The sequence below is a fragment of the Pleurodeles waltl genome, chromosome 8 (assembly GCF_031143425.1).
Source record: "Pleurodeles waltl isolate 20211129_DDA chromosome 8, aPleWal1.hap1.20221129, whole genome shotgun sequence".
In the NCBI taxonomy this organism is placed as follows: domain Eukaryota; kingdom Metazoa; phylum Chordata; class Amphibia; order Caudata; family Salamandridae; genus Pleurodeles; species Pleurodeles waltl.
The window spans coordinates 5,386,339-5,401,605 of NC_090447.1; the positions used below are offsets into that span (position 1 = coordinate 5,386,339).

General features: G+C 49.3%; 1 protein-coding gene across 1 annotated transcript in view; it reads left to right on the forward strand.

The window, feature by feature from the left end:
* Nucleotides 1-3,583: 3,583 nt before the first annotated feature.
* Nucleotides 3,584-15,267, forward strand: part of LOC138249657 (zinc finger protein 135-like) — a 37,188-nt gene continuing 25,504 nt past the window's right edge. The window contains exon 1 of the mRNA XM_069203617.1: nt 3,584-3,888. The gene's annotated coding sequence lies outside the window, so the exon portion shown is untranslated. The remainder of the gene's footprint in view (nt 3,889-15,267) is intronic.

Genomic DNA, 15,267 nt, shown 5'->3' on the forward strand with positions numbered 1-15,267 from the left:
GTAAAAAGTTAGAAAGAACTTGGAGAAAGCTGTTTGTTCCAGCAGATAGGGAAGCTTACAAGGGGGCTATCAGAAGGTATCATGCTGAAATCAAGGAGGCACGGAGGGTTTTCTACCAGCAGAAAATTGAGGGAGCGGCAGGTTCCCCCAAAGTAGTTTTCCAAATATTAAAATATATTCTACACGCACCGGTGAAAGACAATCCTTTATAGGCTTCCATAGAACACAGCAATTTATTAGCTGAATTTTTCCATCAAAAAATTTTAGACATCTATGCCACTTTTGGGGAGAAAAGTCCTTCACTGAAGGAGGAGGAGTTTGTTAATGGTGTTAATACAGCCTGTCTTTCTCACCTTAACCCTCTTTCACAAACTCAAGTATTACATTTCTTGAGTGCCCTGAAATCAGGATCCCCCCTGGACCCTGCCCCTCCTCACATATTAGTGCAGGGGGCGGAAGTTATTGTTCCTATGCTGACACATTTACTTAATGATTCTCTTTCCAAAGGAGTAGTACATAGCTCTTGGAAGCATGCTATAGTGAAACCGCTATTAAAAAAACCTTCTCTTGACCCGACAGTGTTGAAGAATTTTAGACCCATTTCCCTTTTGCCCACCCCGCTAAAATGTTGGATAAATACATCAATTGGCAACTTTCTACCTTTTTAGAAGAGAATAGGTTGCTCCATCCCACTCAGATGGGTTTTAGAACTGGTCACAGCACGGAAACTGCATTAATTGCAGTTACGGAAGAAGCTAGAAAGCGGGTTGACCAGGGTCTCCCCACAGTGATTATTATGCTGGACTTGAGCGCAGCGTTTGACACAGTAGACCACCAGGTATTGATCCAGAGAATGAGGGAGCTCGGAATTAAGTAACAGGCACTTGCCTGGTTTACTTCCTTCCTACAGGACAGGTCCTTTCAGGTCCTAGATCGATTGTTCCTATCAAACAAACTACAGTGCAGGTGTGGTGTACCTCAGGGCTCTGCCCTTAGTCCGACACTGTTTAACATTTATATGGCTCCCTTGGCCTCTTTGGTGGAATCATTTGGGTTAGCATTAGTGTCCTATGCTGATGACACCCAACTGGTGGTTTCCTTTTCTGCTTATGAGACCTCAGAAGGAACCGCTTTCCTTACTTGTATGCAAGCGGTCTCAAGCTGGATGACTCAGAGTAAATTGCAACTAAATGAGGAGAAGACGGAAGTCATGATACTGGGCCCTGAACCAAAGCTTGGCATTTCTCGCACCTGTCCTTCGGCACTTAGTGAGTTCCCTCCTCCCAAAAAGCATGTGAAGAGCCTGGGGATCAGTTTGCACCCGTTCTGACGCTAGACCTGCAGGCTACGAACATATCTACTACTTGCTTTGCCTTACTGAGATTTCTTAGGAAGATTTTTTATATTCTTCCAGCACTGACTAGAAGACTCATTCTGCAAGCTGTTATTCTTTCAAGGCTAGACTACGGGAATGGCCTTTTTCTAGGTTCCCCAGTATATGTTAAAAAAAATTACAAAGAGTTCAGAATGCTGCGGCTCGTTTACTACTGAACATCCCAAGAAGTTTTTCTGTGAAAGCTGGATTGGCCTCCTTGCACTGGTTGCCTGTTGTACAGCGGATCAAATTTAAGGCTCTATGTCATATCCACAGGTCTTTGCATGATAGAGGACCTATGCTCCTTAGGAACTTGGCCACTTTTTATAGGCCGAATAGAGATTTGAGATCCACTACTCTTGCTTTAGTAACTGTACCGAAAATAAAGAAAGCAAGATGGGGTGGGTCCTCTCTGATGTTTTTAGGAGCCAAATTGTGGAACTCGCTGCCTCTTAATCTTTGGCTGATGGAGCAAGAACTGGAATTTCGAAAGGCCTTGGAAACTTGGTTATTCTAGGTCCAGTTGTTTTTATTCCTTTCTTGTTGCGTATCACTCTCTTCCCCTCTGTGGTTAGGGTTTAGTAGCGCTGGGAAACCCGAGGGTAGCCATGCGCTCTATAAATTATGTAACACAACATAACATAACAAAGCATACTGGTGGCTTGAAGAGGTTCGCCCTCCCAAGCCACTTAACACCTATTTCCAAGGGAGAGGGTGTTACCTCCTTGTCCCACAGGAAATCCTTTGTTCTGCCCCTTTTGCCTGAGCTGGTCAACCAGCAGGAGGGCAGAAACGTGTTTGAGGAGAGGCAGCACCGCGGGCAACCCAAAAAAAAAACAGAAAACTGGTAGGAGCAATGCTGGGGGTCCTGTAAGGAGGGCATTAAATCATAAAGAAGCAATACTGGCATCAGTGTTGGGGTATGATTCTGAAATGTTTGATACCAAACATGACCAGATTACGAGTTACCATTATGTAGCTGGACATTGGTAGTGATCTGTGTCCAGGGCACGCATAAAATGGTGGGCCACACTCACGAAGACTGGGAAAATGGACCTGGAGTTCGTGGGGGTACCTCTGCTAGTGCAGGGGTGCCCTCACTTACAGATACTCTGCTCCCCGTCCTCAGGGCTGGAGGGTCTGCTAGAGGGGTGACTTATAAGTGACCTGGTGCAGTGTAAATGGCTGTGAAAGGGTCCTGTAGAATCCTTTGCATGGGCTCCCTATGGGTGGCAAAATACATGCTGCGACCCATAGGGATCCCCTGGAGCCCCAGTGCCCTGGGTACCTAAGTACCATGTACTAGGGACTTGTAAGGGGCACCAGTATGCTAATTGTGGGGAACACGAGGTCTTGAGCAAGCAAATTTAGAGGGAGAGAGCAGTCACTTGAGCTCTGGTTAGCAGGATCCCAGTGAGTCACTCCTAGCACACTGATGGCAGTCACAAAGTGGGGATAACCATGCCAAAAAGGTGTTACTTTCCTACACCCCATAACCCTGAGGCCGCATGGAGGCCCCCGGGGGTTCACAGGTGCATTGGCTCCTGTCATTAGTATCACGGTATCTCCTGCCCTCTCGGGTCTGTTGTCCTAGCAGAGCGCGTCCGTTCACCCCTCCCACACCCGCCCGTCCAGGGGCTGCTGCAGGACAAGGCGCGGGTACCGGGAGTGCACCCCAAAACCTCGGATGCACTCCTTGTACTTGTCAGGGTCAAAGAGCTGCACTTCCGGGGCGGCGGCAGCACTTCCGGGGCGGCGAGGGCAGCACAGCAGCTCAGCCCGCGCTCCTCGAACCAGGGGAGGTCACCGAATGTGACATGTGATCGATTACCCGGAAGAATACTCCGCGTAGCTCAGTCGTATAGGACAAAGGGAGGCACTTCCGGGTCGGCGGCAGCACTTCCGGGGCGGCGAGGGCAGCACAGCAGCTCAGCCCGCGCTCCTCGAACCAGGGGAGGTCACCGAATGTGACATGTGATCGATTACCCGGAAGAATACTCCGCGTAGCTCAGTCGTATAGGACAAAGGGAGGCACTTCCGGGTCGGCGGCAGCACTTCCGGGGCGGCGAGGGCAGCACAGCAGCTCAGCCCGCGCTCCTCGAACCAGGGGAGGTCACCGAATGTGACATGTGATCGATTACCCGGAAGAATACTCCGCGTAGCTCAGTCGTATAGGACAAAGGGAGGAACTTCCGGGTCGGCGGGGGCAGCGGCAGCACAAGCAGCGCCGCCGGCGCGGACCGACACCCCCAGAGGAGAGTCCGAGGGGCAGAAGGTATCTACACCGCTGCGCCCCCGAGCCGACGCCCCCTCCCTTGCACCCCACATTCACCCCCCGGACACCCCCCAGGACCCCTCTCGGTGAAGCGCCGTCCGTGAATCTGGCCGCTCTGATGCGCTGCACGCGCCCTCCCAAGGCATGAAGTGAACACAGCCCGCGCAGCCCTGGCGGCTCCCTCCCGCGCCCCCCGGGACGCAGGACCCTGGAGATGTCTCCGCTGGATACTGCTCAGGTAGGAGCCGCTCGCGCCCCTTGTATTTCAATGTTCACAAATAGACTGAATAACCCGCACTACATTTCATCCAAGAGGCCCATGGAGCCAAATCATGGGTGATCCATTTGTTTTTTTTGTTTATCACTCATTGACTTTTCTAAACTTATGATTTTGATACAATCCTCTTTTGAGAAACCTGCATGGGATCACATTAAAAAATATATATTTCTAATGTATATCCGCTCAGTGAAACATTCGTCATTCATTCGCTGGAGGAAGCTTGAGGTGTTGTCAGTTACTCTAAATAAAACACAAAAACATATAAAAGAGCCACCTTCAAAGTATCCTCCACATTAACGCCTATATAATCTGTTTGCGCTGAATTAGCGCCATTTTTTTGACGCTATTTCAGCGCAAACCTAACTCCATACTTATACTTTCACACCAGACCTGTCATAATATTGGAGATAAAGTCATTTTTTGCCTACAGAAAACTACCTTTCGTCAATGACATGCAAGGTAGGTATTCCTGGACAAAAATGAAGCCCAAGTGCCTTATTTATCCTCCCATGCAAAAATGGTGCAAGGGAGGGAGGCGGGCCTAAATAATAGCACTAAGCTTGCTTACCGCCATTATTTAACGCCAGGGCAGGCGTTAGGAGACCTGTGGGCCCTCTTCCATGGTGGGACACCATGGGAAGAGCCCACAGGTGCCCTCCCCAGGCCTCAAGAACACTCCCACCCACACCAGAGAGACAGTGGAGAGTGGGGGACCCAATCCCAGGTAAGTAGAAGTAAGTATTTTTTTTTTTTTTTTTTTAAGTGCCATTGGGGGCTCTGAAATGGGTGCAGTCACCATGCCCAGGGCACCTTTGTCCCCTGTGCTGGACATTGGGGTGGTGGGCATGACTTTTCTAATAAAGGAGTCACTTGGTATGGTAGGTTTAGCCTCAACAAATGCTGCTAGGCTGGTTAGAGTCATCTTTTTTTTCTCTAACCACACTAACGTCATTTTTTTGGTGCAAAAAACCCCCTTCTCCCATACCGTCACCCCCACCCGGCTAACGTCATTCTCCATGACGTTAGCCCACCCTTTACGCCAGATTGCACCATTCCATAAATAGATGCCCGGTCTCCGTCTTGGAATGGCGCTAGCCACTGCTATACTTTTGAAGCTAAACTGCATTAGCGCAGTTTAGCATAAAAAAAGTATAAATCAGGGCCTTAGTTTGTATGTCACAATATCGAGGGTTAGGGATATTGACCTGCATGTATATGGCCTCCACAATTCAGTCAAGGGACGCACACATAGAGATGAATACATTTACTATTCATAACTCCTTGATGGTATGTTAGTAGTCAACTTCGATATCGTTGGTGGAACCCCTCACATTCAGGATCAAGCTAAGGTACAATGCAGATGTTAACATTTTACAGTTGTGAATCATTTCAGCTTTCTCAGTGGTATGAATGATGGAAGCTGATGAGTAATGAGTGTATTTCAGAGGAGAGAGCATTTATTGTAACCCTGAATGACTTTGCCCGGATTTCTACTCTTGGATTGTTACCTGAGGAGGTTGCCTTTTGGGTGTTGTGCTGTTTACAACACCACCGTCTTTTCTGTGTTGCAGGTGAGTGTTATCATTTCTGCCAATGTGGGATACAGTGAACAAAAAGCACAGGCTACTTAATGTGGGATACAGTGAACAAAAAGCACAGGCTACTTACTAATACAGCACAATATCAGGATTGCCGAGAGCGATTCTCCAAACAGTAAGCTAAAAGCACAGACTGCTGTTTTCAGAGTTGAAGATGAGGGTTATCACTCAGTAAACCAGATGCATCTACTATGCTTTTGTAATAGGACTCCTAATTACCTTTACATCAACTTTTACTTGTAATCATACTCCTACTTATTTATTTCATTTTTTTCTTTAATTATTTCCATAGCATTGAGATAATCCAAGAGGGCATTGGTGCGATTTACATAGAGTATATGGAGCATGGTACAGTCACGAGGGTGCTGTGAACACTGGGCAAGAAATTAGGGAACAGTTTCAAGTATGTGGTATTTTGTCCAGGTAGAAGAAAAGAGTACAACATGGTAACAATTAAGCTTAAGAGACAAGGTGCTTTGGAACCTTGCCAGTGGGTTTGGCACTGATATGCACATTCCGGGGGTTCTACTGCTAATACTCCATACTCCTGCCTGCTCGTGATTGCTTCTACTCATCTATGCATACTCATAGTCCTGCCTCTACCTACAGCCACTCTTGTAATATCCCCTACTTATGCCTGCTCTTCTGTTGATTCATACCTACAGCTACCAGTACTTGCACATACTGGAGGTTTACCTTTTCCACTGTTCTTGTATTTACTGGTATTTATTACAGCTCTTTCTCCTGTTTAATGTACCCTAACTCCTAGTAACATCCACTGTTATTCCTGCTTCCAGCACTCTTGCTACAATGTGCGTCCATCTGCCCAGTTCCATGCTCCCATACTCTGCTAAACACATCCATTTACCCACACCCAAGTGTTCATCCATCAACCCGTAACAAATCATTCATCCATCCACCCAGCTGTTGAACCTCATAGCCGTTTACACACCATCATATGCATCCTCAGCCATCCCACAACCATTTAATCTTTTCGTATACCCACATTAATTCTTTCATATGTGTTTCCAGAAGTGTGTATACATGTGGTCTAACTGTGTGCATCTGTGCATATGTCTGCGTATTGTCGGTATGCCTAAGGGGGTGCCTGCATTTGTGTCTTATATCGGTGTAAAACACCATGCCTCCGTCACAACAAAGTACTTGTATATCTAAATACTCCAGACCTATTATTATGATTTTTTTTCCATTTCCTGTTTTTAATTTTTTTTGTATGGAACCAGTTTTGGCGGAAGTGCAGCATAACATGAAACGCCATAAAGTGTTGAGTGGCTGACAGGCCAATACAAAGTCTGGGGATGAAAGGAGAAGAAAGTGAAAGAAAACATTCAGGTGGCATCAGAGATGTAGGAACAGTCAAGGGATGATAAAATGTTACTGTGTTAAAATGAGAATAGAAGTTCCCCCAGCCCTGAGCTCTGGTGGTGTCTGTAAAATCAATTTTCGGGATGAAATATGTTCACACGAAGAGATATAACCACTCCTAATGCTTCTGTGCAGCATCCATTTTAGGACATCCTCATACCTCACTTATCATCCCTACTTCTCATTCCTGCTTCTCATCCATCATCCCTACTTGTCATCCATCATACATCATCCCTACTTCTCAACCATCTTCCCTGCTTCTCACACCTACTTCTTATCCATCATCCTTACTTCTCTTCCATCATCCCTACTTCTCATCCCTGCTTCTCATCCATCATCCCTACTTCTCTTCCCTCATCCCTACTTATCTTCCATCATCCTTACTTCTCATCCTTCATCCCTGATTCTCATCCATCTTCTATCTTTCCTACTCCTCATATCTCATCCATCAGCCCTACTCATTCCTCAGTCATCCCAACACATTTTTCAGTTTTGTGAAACACACCGTCACACTGATTGGTTGGCAACAGCCAATCAGAGTTGTGAGAGAGGCCTGCATTCTATTTCACTGAAAAACAGCCTTCTCAATGCAAATGCTGGCTGAAGATGAGGGGAGAGGAAATGCAACTCTGTGTTTGTTTCCAGTGAATTTAAGGCTGTACAACATTTCATTTTATTTAATTAAGTGTTTTTCTGTTTGCACAGGCTTCTGCAAAAAGCTCTTCTGGTTTGAGAAATATAAGGAGCCCACAGCTTGGGCCATAAATAAGCTTCTGGAGAAAGGGTTATACAGTTCATCTACAGTTCCACCAAAAACCTTTCTGTCCTCTACCACTAAGACACAATGACTCCCTTTGCGGACACAACCTTCCCCCCCCTTCCTTTTCCCATTTTCACCCATTATTGCCCACTCTCCTTTTCTATGCGCCACCACACATCCTCATCTCAACTCCTTCACTCCTGCATATATCTCGGTCAGCTTGGCCCGCCGGTTTGAGCTCATCTTGACTCCCGTGTACATAAGTGAATACTTTCCATGGCCACCAGGGGACGCCAGACAGCAAATGATGATGGATGCTCTTTTATGCTCATCCAGTAGAGGAGAGCCTTCCAGCCCCCGATAGCGCCATGTACCCCCTCAGGTCCAGGGGAGCGGCCAAGGGATGAATGGTATCTATACTCTTTACACCTGACACATGCCTCTGACTCGCTTTGCCCATAACATGCCATTGACGAGTGTCACCGGGGTACCCCCACGACACCTCTGTCACAGGCCTCATGGATCGGGAGATAGGGAGGCTCGCCCATCACATCTATACAGCACTTCTTTCCTTAAGCGACTCAGGGGTCTTACTGCGGTCCTGGCAATCTTGAATCCCCTCTCTAGCGCACCCCTCCTCCTTCTTGCTGGACATGTGTGACTGTTTCTATCCTCCCCCGGGTTCTATCTGCTACACCTACGCTGTGCCTCCCCCCTTTTTCCAGCCCCCTCTCAATACTACTTTTGATCCTCCCAGATTGCTTTCTTTGCTGGCTCCCCTTCCCCCGCCCCCAGGGCGCACCAGGCTCGCAGACTAGACCTGCAGATTAACAGTCTCTGGTTCTTACGAGGTATATATTCCCTCAGACTCGAACCAGCTTCAGAACACCTCCTCTTCCCTGTCCTTCACTCTCTCTCCTTTTATCTCCCGACACCCCCCTCTTTCTTTCTCTTTTTTTTTCTTTCTTTCTTTTTCTCTCTTTCTCTCTTTTTCCTCTTTCTTTTTCTTTCTTCTCTTTTGTTCTTCTCTTTCTTTTTTTCTTCTACACGACCGAGGGACTACCATCCTCTCCCTTCCCATCCCCCTCCTCCCCATAAGGATTTCTGGTGACACTGCCTCCACTCCGCGCCCCATAGTAATAGTACCTGTAGAAGCTACTCCATTTCCTATGTCACGAAGACCCACTACGGGACTGGATACACCCTCTCATTGAAGCTCATATCCTGGAATGTTAATGGCCTCACACACTACACCAAAAGAAAGAAAGTTTTGTTCTATTTACAGTCCAAAACAGCAGACATTGCCCTCTTACAGGAAACGCATCTCTCCCCTCTGGAATCGGAAAAGCTGTGCCGCGACTGGGTGGGCCGGGTGCTTTATAGCAGCAGCCCACCATCACAAGTGGGGTGGGTTCAGGCCCAGCCTGGAAATGTGGGGTTGCAATCCTGTTCTGCAGATCATTACTATTCAAAATCTTCAATACCTGGTCCGGTCCGGAAGACGGCTATGTCCTTACCAAACTCAGACTCGGGTATCGCATGATTTGTATTGGCCCCATCTATGCCCCAACGGGCTCCAAACGTCTCTTCTTTCTCCTTCTCAATCATCTCCTAGCAGAAATTGGAGCCTCTCAGTATCTACCGGGCAGGGACTGGAATTTGGCCCATGATGCTGTTCTTGATCGCACGGGAAGGTTAGACATTGGTAACAATGCAGACAGAGTGCTGTTGGGAGACATGTTATTGGACCACGGTCTGGTAGATCACTGATGCCTCTCACACCCAACTGACGGGGAGTATACCTTCCTATTCCCGGTCCACGGAACTCAATCCAAGTTGGGCTATTTTCTTGCCACACACAGACTGGTCGCCTTGGTCAGGGAGTCCCAGATCCTAACGGCCGCTTTATCGGACCACTCCCCGGTCCTACTCACACTGGACCTGGGGCTTGCCTCCCCGGGGCGCAAACCATGGTGATTGAACCCTTCACGGTACCGCATGCCACAGGGTAAGGACCAGCTACGCTCCCATATCTTCACCTATCTGGCCAATAACAAAGGATCGATATCCTCCCCTCAGGATTTGTGGGTGGCTGCAAAGGTGACAATAAGAGGAGAGCCAATGAGAGACGCTGCTATTGCCAATACCCAAAGACATTCTTGTCAAAGGACCCTGGAGGAGTCCATAGCAACATGAATATACTGCAACCTCCCTCTCCCCTTATACGCTGCTCCCTTGAACGGGCCAGAATGGAACTCAATACCCTTTACACTTCCCAGGCAGAGTATGCACTGCATCATATGAAAGGGAGACACTATGAGCAAGAGGAAAAGGCAGGCCACCTCTTGGCAGCCCAATTACGCCAGCAGGAAGCAGCGATTGCTATCCCGGCCATACAGACCCCAGATGGCACGATACTCGCCCATCCCCAAGCTATACCCTGTGAATTCGGGCACTTCTACAGGAACCTATACTCCCCTGAGATAGTGGAGGACCGAATCTGACTTGTCGCGTTCTTCGAGAATGCTTGCATACCCAGTCTTACCGACAAGGGTAGAGGCTTGCTGGAGGGGGAAATAAGCAAACAGGAGATAATGCAGGTGAGTTCCAAACTCTCTTACCACAAAGCCCCGGGTGAAGATGGATTCCCGGCAGAATTCTACAAATGGCTGGGAGCAAAAACAGAAGGGTTACTCTACGAGGCCTTTCAAGGAGCGGAACACACTGATTCTTTGAGCCCCATCTCTAAACAGGGCATCTACAGTGGTTCTACTGAAACAGGGAAAGGACCCCCTACTCTGCGGTAGCTTCTGCCCTATCTTCCTCCTTAATGGAGATACTAAGTTTCTGGCAGGGAGCTTGGCGGCCCGACTTCAGAAACTTATTCTGTCCCTTATTCATCACACCCAGGTAGGATTTGTGTCCAGACGGTCCTCCAGAGATCATCTTCGAACCTTTGCACACATCCTCTGGGCAGCCAAGGGTCTATTGGACGAGGCCCTGGCCCTCTCCCTGGATGATGAAAAAGCATTCAACCGGATAGAGTGGTGGTACCTCTTTGAGACCCTGAAACGCTTTGGGCTGGGTTCATAAACGAGGTCCGTTGGCTATACGATACCCCCACAGCTCAGGTCAATTGCTGGGGATTCCTTTCAGACTAATTTCCCATTAAAAATGGCACCCAACAAGGATACCCACTGTTGCCATTGCTATTCCACCTGGCTGTCGCACCCCTGGTAGCTTATATCCCACAGTTGTGGGCTATAAAATTAATTGGGCTAAAAGCGAAGCGTTCCCTTTGTCCCCAGTGACCACATGTACTGTAATAGTGGATCTGCTGTTTCACTGGAAACAGTCACGTCTTAAGTATCTGGTGCTCTATATTAATAGAGGCCTGGACCAGATGTTGGCAGACAACCTGGAACTGTTGCTTACCCGTACGAAGCCGGACTTTGAAAAGTGCTCCCACCTGGGTCTGTCCCTGTGGGGGAGGGTACAGGCGGTCCGTATGGTGACCTTGCCACAGTATACCTATGTCCTTGGAATGTTGCCACTCCAGGTCTCCCTCCTTATGCTCCGAACAGTGGACAGTTGCTTACCCATCTTTGTCTGGGGGTCAATGAGACAGCGGTTATCCAAAGCTACACTCATTGCTCGTTGGGAGTGCGGCGGACTAGGTCTACCCTCTGTGGAGCACTATGCATTGGCAGTGCACCTATTCCCAACTTGCTTATATGATTCCTGGCACATCAGACCCACTGATGTGGGTACTGACTGAACACACACTGTTAAAGAGCCCCCAGGGACTCAGCTTGCTTTACTGCACATTGAATACTTTGCTTCAACCTCGTAGCCCAATGGTGAAAGCCATGTTGAATTCCTGGCATCAGGCTCACCATCTGTTAGCAGTAGATCCCCAGATTCACAAACATGCGCCTATCTGGGGTAATGCCGGTTTGGTATTCGGGGGGAAGACGGCGATCGGGAAGTGGCGATCGAAGGGCACTTTACATATTGATCAGCTCTTGACTGATTGGGGCCTTAAGTCATTTATGACTCTACAGGACGAATTTGGCCTCTCACGACATCAGGCATGGCGCTACCTGCAGCTCCAACACTCCCTAAATCACCGTATGGGGACTAGCCCGTGGGCACTCCAACACTCTCTTATGCTTTTCTACCTCGGGTCCTGGGGCACCTCCCGGGGAGTAATGTCAGGCATTCATAACCTGTTGAACTGACATTTATTCTCCCTCCCCTCTTAACCAGTCTTCGAACTAAATGGCAGGCGAGACTACAGATGGACTATGAGATGGAAGACTGGACTGATCTATTGGAAGTGCGAGACCGGGGCACTTGAGAGGCTAGGATGAAATTCTGCATATATTTAAGACCCTACATGAATGGTATTGGACACCCCAGAAACTTAGAGCTGCAGGACTCCTACCCAATGCAAACTGCTGGTGTTCCCCCACCCGCACTGCGACCTGCCCCACATACTGTGTGATTGTCCAAACATCCAACCCCACTGGGACGCGGTGGGGAACACAATGCACGAGGTTTCCGCTTCCACCCTCTTTTCCCCGACACCTGATCATTCTGCATGACACCAATGAGGTTCGGTGCCTCTCTAGGCTGCAAACCCACCTATTGCACACTGCACTGCCTACAGCTAAGTTGTGTATCCTGCAACACTGGCGTTCAAGCACGACCCCCTCCCATGATGAATGGCCCACTGCTATGTACCAAACAGCCTCCCATGAATGAGTAATATGACCTGCGGGTGTGGTCACTGGCGTCAAGATGGCGGTCGCACTATAGGAGTGCTCCGGACCCCTCTGTCATCCGCCGGTACGGGGCCTGCTGTCCTGGTGCCCCCCTACCTGCCAGTGGGCCACCAGAGATTGCGGAGGCGAAGGAGAAGTGGGGGGCCCGAATATGGGCCAGAAGACGGGGCGAAGGATAGGCCCTGAGGCCGGTCTTCTGGGCATGGAAGCGGCCTCGTGGGTGGAACGGGCCGCGGCGAGGCCTCGGGCCGAGGAGTGTGGCGAGGTTCTAGGAGGGGTGCTGTAGGAGGCTGGACTGGCTTGTAGTGAGTACCAAGGGGTACTTACACCTTGCACCAGGCCCAGGTATTCCTTATTAGTGTATAGGGTGTCTAGCAGCTTGGGCTGATAGATAATGGTAGCTTAGCAGAGCAGCTTAGGCTGAACTAGGAGACGAGTGAAACTCCTACAGTACCACTAGTGTCACTTGCACAATATCATAAGAAAACACAATACACAGATATACTAAAAATAAAGGTACTTTATTTTTATGACAATATGCCAAAGTATCTCAGTGAGTACCCTCACTATGAGGATAGCAAATATACACAAGATATATGTACACAATACCAAAAATATGCAGTATAGTCTTAGAAAACAGTGCAAACAATGTATAGTTACAATAGGATGCAATGGGGACACATAGGGATAGGGGCAACACAAACCATATACTCCAAAAGTGGAATGCGAACCACGAATGGACCCCAAACCTATGTGACTTTGTAGAGGGTCGCTGGGACTGTAAGAAAACAGCGAGGGTTAGAAAAATAGCCCACCCCAAGACCCTGAAAAGTGAGTGCAAAGTGCACTGAAGTTCCCCAAAGAGCACAGAAGTCGTGATAGGGGAATTCTGCAGAAAAGACCAACACCAGCAATGCAACAACGATGGATTTCCAGACTAGAGTACCTGTGGAACAAGGGGACCAAGTCCAAAAGTCACGATCAAGTTGAGAGTGGGCAGATGCCCAGGAAATGCCAGCTGTGGGTGCAAAGAAGCTGCTACTGGACAGTAGAAGCTGAGGATTCTGCAGGAACGACAAGGCTAGAAACTTCCCCTTTGGAGGATGGATGTCCCACGTCGCGAAGAGTCGTGCAGAAGTGTTTTCCTGAAGAAAGACCGCAAACAAGCCTTGCTAGCTGCAAATCGTGCGGTTAGGGTTTTTGGATGCTGCTGTGGCCCCGGAGGGACCAGGATGTCGCCAATTGCGTCAGGGGACAGAGGGGGCGCCCAGCAAAACAAGGAGCCCTCTCAGAAGCAGGCAGCACCCGCAGAAGTGCCGGAACAGGCACTACGAAGAGGAGTGAAACGGTGCTCACCCGAAGTTGCACAAAGGAGTCCCATGCCGCTGGAGGACAACTCAGGAGGTCGTGCAATGCAGGTTAGAGTGCCGTGGACCCAGGCTTGGCTGTGCACAAAGGATTTCCACCGGAAGTGCACAGAGGCCGGAGTAGCTGCAAAAGACGCGGTTCCCAGCAATGCAGTCTGGCGTGGGGAGGCAAGGACTTACCTCCACCAAACTTGGACTAAAGAGTCACTGGACTGTGGGAGTCACTTGGACAGAGTTGCTGGATTCAAGGGACCTCGCTCGTCGTGCTGAGAGGAGACCCAGGGGACCGGTGATGCAGTTCTTTGGTGCCTGCGGTAGCAGGGGGACGATTCCGTCGACCCACAGGAGATTTCTTCAGAGCTTCTAGTGCAGAGAGGAGGCAGACTACCCCCACAGCATGCACCACCAGGAAAACAGTCGAGAAGGCGGCAGGATCAGCGTTACAGAGTTGCAGTAGTCGTCTTCGCTACTTTGTTGCAGTTTTGCAGGCTTCCAGCGCAGTCAGCAGTCGATTCCTTGGCAGAAGGTGAAGAGAGAGATGCAGAGGAACTCTGATGAGCTCTTGCATTCGTTATCTAAGGAATTCCCCAAAGCAGAGACCCTAAATAGCCAGAAAAGATGGTTTGGCTACTTAGGAGAGAGGATAGGCTAGCAACACCTGAAGGAGCCTATCAGAAGGAGTCTCTGACGTCACCTGCTGGCCCTGGCCACTCAGAGCAGTCCAGTGTGCCAGCAGCACCTCTGTTTCCAAGATGGCAGAGGTCTGGAGCACACTGGAGGAGCTCTGGGCACCTCCCAGGGGAGGTGCAGGTCAGGGGAGTGGTCACTCCCCTTTCCTTTGTCCAGTTTCGCGCCAGAGCAGGGCTGAGGGGTCCCTGAACCGGTGTAGACTGGCTCATGCAGAAATGGGCACCATCTTTGCCCATGAAAGCATTTCCAGAGGCTGGGGGAGGCTACTCCTCCCCTGCCTTAACACCTTTTTCCAAAGGGAGAGGGTGTAACACCCTCTCTCTGAGGAAGTCCTTTGTTCTGCCTTCCTGGACCAAGCCTGGCTGGACCCCAGTAGGGCAGAAACCTGTCTGAGGGGTTGGCAGCAGCAGCAGCTGCAGTGAAACCCCTGAAAAGGCAGTTTGGCAGTACCCGGGTCTGTGCTACAGACCCGTGGGATCATGGGATTGTGCCAATTATGCCAGGATGGCATAGAGGGGGCAATTCCATGATCTTAGACATGTTACATGGCCATATTCGGAGTTACCATTGTGAAACTACACATAGGTAGTGGCCTATGTGTAGTGCACACGTGTAATGGTGTCCCCGCACTCACAAAGTCCGGGGAATTTGCCCTGAACTATGTGGGGGCACCTTGGCTAGTGCCAGGGTGCCCACACACTAAGTAACTTTGCACCTAACCTTTACCAGGTAAAGGTTAGACATATAGG